This window comes from Lepisma saccharinum, chromosome 11 (genome assembly GCF_977018435.1).
Source record: "Lepisma saccharinum chromosome 11, izLepSacc3.1, whole genome shotgun sequence".
NCBI classification, from domain to species: Eukaryota; Metazoa; Arthropoda; class Insecta; order Zygentoma; family Lepismatidae; genus Lepisma; species Lepisma saccharinum.
This window is the reverse complement of record NC_139239.1, coordinates 72,027,010-72,032,249: the sequence shown is the minus strand read 5'-3', so window position 1 is coordinate 72,032,249 and position 5,240 is coordinate 72,027,010.

Below are 5,240 nucleotides of genomic sequence, written 5' to 3'. Positions count from 1 at the left end.
GAATACGAAATTAACGCTGCGAATTTTCCAAATAGGCAACACTCTAGATTAAGTTGTGGAATCGAAACTGAAGTTTATATTGTTGATTTTTTTTTGGTATCATTTTGGGGGGATGGGTTGATAGCGATGAGCCATGCCCCAAGTAAATGAATGAATCATAATATTGTGAACGAAATTGAGAGATATCATACATAGAATTTACAATATCCACTCATTTTTTAACGTGGTGGGTATGAATTCCAGTAACACCTTAGCAAGATTGTAATACAGAAGGTTGATCCGCGTATATGTGTCCGATTTTGGACTAGCACTTACCTTATGAAAATCATGGGACCACCATCAGTTGGCCTCAATGTGATCACCGTGTGTCTTGGCAATACTCCTGCACCGTAACTTCCATTGTAGGAGGCTACGATGAAGTACAGGAAGTGCACTCTTCTGCCATTCCTCCTGACAGGCTTTCCACAGGCCCCGGAGAGTGGTGACACGATGAGAGGAAAGTGCCCGTTTCAGTAGACCAAACCCACAGAAATCCATCGGAATCGCATCGGGTGACTTCACCAATATATCGTGAAATGGAATAGGTCGAATGCCGGTGTCTGTCGCTATCTGTTGCAGGAAGTTCTGGGTAGAAAGAGATGTATGTGATGAGACCTTACACAGATAGGCCTCACTGAGGTAATGTTCACGGCTTTTAAATCCTTCCGGAGGTTTAATTTCTCACACAGGGTGTGGTTCACAGTTTACTGGGCCACGTGGAGTCGTGTGGCCATCACACGTTGCGTCAGGGGGTTCTCCTGTAGTGCCATTCGATGCAACTTCCGAGAAACGGGTTGAATCACTGCAGTGCACGCTCACTTCCTCGTCCACCTGGTGGGTGACTGAATAGCTGGAACCTAGTGGTTTTTATGCCGCTTGATTATGTTCTTGATGGTCTTCGAACCCAAGGTGCATCCATGTTCTTTGCACTGTTTCTGAATTTTTGGCACCGAATATTTGGCGTGGAAAAGTGCAACTATGTAGCCCTCCCAAGAAAGGTTTAGCTTAGGAGCCATGATGCACACAACACACACTTGCGATAGTGCCAAGATACTACATTCTCTAAACGTCCTCCCATGCTTTTAACCGCTTGTATCGGTAGATTCTGTGCACAGGGGTGACGGTTCAAAATCGGACACATATACGCGGATCGACCTTCTGTATTACATAAAACACGCAGACCGAGAGAGAGAGAGAGAAAGAGATGGTATGGCCTCACCAAGGACTCCGGAGATTTGGTTGAGTGATTAACTAACACACTAGCCTTCCTAAACCTGAAGGTGAACACAAGCCCACCCTCTGTCCCTATCCTGGGCAAGTTCAATCCAATATTTTCGATCCTTCCCGATTTTCTTTAAATCAATCTCAACGTTATGCCTTCGTCTTCGTCTTGGACTTCCTACAGGTCTCTTACCATCAGGTTTCCCAACATGAATCCTGTAAACTCTTTTTTTCCTCTCCCATTCGTGCCACATGGCCTGCTCATGGTTGGTTGATTGGTTGATTGAATTCGGTGATTCTCGTCGCTTTACTGCCTCTATTGGCTAATCTCGACCATGGAAGTGAACGTGATGCTACAGAATATTATCCTGAGTGCAAGTGCAGAAGCTAGAGCCTCGTTGGTCTATAAAACGCAGTTCAGGGTGTACTACATGGAAGGGAGATTGACATTTGGGTGCCTTCAGAAAATTGACACCTCTGCAAACGGAGAGAGGGTACAATATCCAGAGGAGGAATCCTCATAGCTCCTTGCCAAAATATCACTGAGTTTTCCATGAGGTCGTCAATAGTTTCGCATCGTTTCCTCCACGTTAGTACCATTTCGAATCGCTATTGAGTTCCATGCATACAATTCAGATTGCTAGGACTCTTAGAAAGGGTGATGGGTCGCCACTATTTCCCTGGCATCTCCCATTGAAGATCAGGTTTCCGGGCTCGTTTCTTCCGATAAGTAATGGATGACGACGGCCGATATCGGAGAGAAAATGACAGGCCCATGCAATTTCCCCCCCTTCCGTTTTTCCCCCGACCGTCCCCTCTGCACCCCTTTTTTCCCTCCTCTTCGTTCTTTCCTCTTTTTTGTTCTCTCTCATGAAGAGGTAATTGTAGGCCGTCGGCTCTTTTCGCCTTGGCTGTGTAAATGAATTTTCCATCGGGGTCGACCCGCGTAGGTTGACTGGTTGACCAGGCTGTTCCATTCTCTCTCCCCTCCCCCCTTCCTTCCACCAGCCCTTGATTGGATTCAACGTGGCTTACTGTGCAGTATTGTCTGTCATTTTACCGAGAAAGGTTCGTCTCTTTTCCCCACTTGCATGACTTCCGTTCCTTCTGTATAGACTAACAACAGTTATTCATTATTGCTTTCATTTCTCTGTCGATAGAAAACGTCCAGGTTTGGATATACATTGAAATATAGGGGGAGGGTAATCTGGAAGGCCGTTCGCTATTATATCTGCTTCTGCACTTTCGTCTATAATGGCTCAAGTCTATTGCTGCCTTTTTGTCTGTAAGTGCATAGTTTTCAGATCTACTTCTGCTTCTTATGTGCGTATATCGCTGGTAGATCTGTTGCTTCGTTTTTGTTCGGAAAAGCTCTCAGATCTGCTGTTGCTTTTTCACAAGATATAGCTCTCAAGATCTGCTTCTGCTTTTTCACAAGATCTAGCTCTCAGATCTGCTGCTGCTTTTTCACAAGATCTAGCTCTCAGATCTGCTGCTGCTTTTTCACAAGATATAGCTCCCAATCTGCTGCTGCTAGTTTATCTCGTTGAGAGTTTCTCCACTCTACTGGTACTTCATTCATAGCTCCAAATGTACTGCTACTTTTCCAACTCCAAATAGATAACCAGCCAGCGTGCTACTTCTTAATTCTCAACTAGCTAACTAATCTACTTCATGATCAAGTAGCTTCCTACATATGCTGCTACATATCGTTCATTATCGTTAGTTACCTCGACATTGTCGGAAACCTGGAGAAAAGGCAAGTCCTCTTTTCATTTCATCGGCCGGTGATTAACAAGTGACATGTCATCCTCGGGGAAATGACCATTAAACGAAATTGGCTGCGAAGAAAAAACGAGCTTGTTTGAATGAGGCGGGGTTCGCGGAACGTAGTCGCAGAGGCTTCATGGGAGGTCCCCCTCCGAAGCACGTGTTCCTTCCACCTTTCCGATTTCCATATTTCGTTGGCAAAGGCGAAGCGCCTGGAGCTGACAGGTGTTTTAGGTAGGTTGCTAGTCTTTTGCTCTCCTAGTGTTTTTTTGATGGTCGGTTGCCCTTACTCCGAGCAGCTCTCCTTTTCAATGGCAGCCTCCCCCTTCCTCCACCTCGCCGTTTTATCCTTTTTTTCTTTCTCCTTTCTTCCTTCCCTTTGTTTCAGTTCGTGTTTCTTGTTGAATGATGAAACTTGTAACGAGCCGTAACAACACCTATGCTAACGCTCTCCTGTGTTATGGTGGAGCCGATCTGAAGGACATTCATTCTCTGCCGGTCTTCCTTTTTCTTCCTCCAGTTTTGACCACAACCTGTTGCTCGCGTTTATAGTCTAATGCAACCCATGTTATTTTTCGGGAATTGTAGGAATTTAACATAGTTGCCTTGTAATTAATGGGCCCTGGTTCGATACCAGGTGGAGACACAATGGGTTGAATCCCACTTTAAACTGTACAGCCAGTCCCGATTAGCCTTCCTGTGCGAAAAGTGGACTTTCAATGAAGCATACTTCATAAATTTGCTAGTGTAACTGTTTTTCAGGCTACAGTAACTTCTCTCTCCCCCCCCCCCCCTCTCATTCCGGGATCTGAGTCGCTATTGTTCGGATGGTAGTACCTAACAAATTCCGGGATGTGTGACTTTCGCTGAAAACATCCCGCGGATCTCCGTGGCGGAGCGTTTAGCACAGCGCGCTACGACGCCAGGAGACTTAAACCAGTCGCGTCCCCAGCATTTTCAAAAGGGGGGGGGGGGGTATGTATTTTTAGTAGTCTGCCCACATTTTGCCATATTTCCTGCCGTCGACGTTCCTTTTTGGGGAGACTGGGCCAAAACTCCTCCCCGGGCACGCCACTGCTTAAAACAACAACTCAATCACTCATCCTTATCTTCTCGATTAGCCGGAAGTAGCAGAAAGGCGAAGTGAGGTAAACCAAATTAGTTCAAATATTAGAGATGGTAGCTGTTCCACTCCACGAGAGCGGTTGTTGTTATTATTATTAGTGTTCTGGCGTGAATATTTTTGCGAGAAATTATCACCCCCTCTGTTTTTTAAAAGCCATATATCGTTTCAAATTCGTGACATTGTATAAATTCTGCCCCGATCCTAACGCGTGATAGTTTGCATCGCTGACGGCATATAGTTAAGAGTAATGAAACTTTCGGGTTCTGGCGATGGCGATATTATCGGTAATTAAAAGATTCGCAGATATTCTCAAGTGGGAGGAACACAACTCTTGTGCTGAAATAATTCGCGCGGTGCATTCTGGTCTGACGAGAAGAGTGGGAAGGGGGAACAAAAGAAACATTTCGTCACAGTTGCCTGGTTCCTTGAAAATCGACACACGGGTGCAGTGCGTAAAAACAGTGGTGAGGCTGTTTGTTTTGGAAAGATGTGCCGATAGCAGTAATTAGGTCTTTGTTACTCTAACGTTGCTTGACGGTTTCGCCGTCACGCTGGGCGGGTCGGTAATTAAAGAGGTTCTTTCACGCCAAAGTTCCAATTTTTATCTCCTTCTGCAGCGTGCTCGTCTGTTGGATGTGCTTCGACTCTTGTAGCTGATCCCTCTCTCCCTCCCATCGCCTTTGTTCCGGATGGCTGTTCCAGACCTCGAGGGTCGAAGCATCGGTACTTTCCGGGGAAAGGAGCTACTGTTGGTCTTCACTTCATTGTCTCGGTTTAGCGTAAGTTCAATTTCAATGCACACTCACCGGCAATACCAAGAGGATACACAGATCCTGAAATACTTGCTTCCATGCAATGCGTTATGTGTGTTGCCTAACTCTACGGCAATACATGGATTTTATACCCTGTCCCGGACATCTCTGAAGTAAGGTCGCGCATAGCGACAGAGAAGTAAAAACAGTGGTGAGAAAAATGTTTGTTTGGATTAACCAAAAAAAATGGTAGTGCTGAACAATTAGTTTGTTTAAATAGGCATCAGCCAAACAATTGTTCACCAGTATCAAAATATTTGGTGACGTTCTAT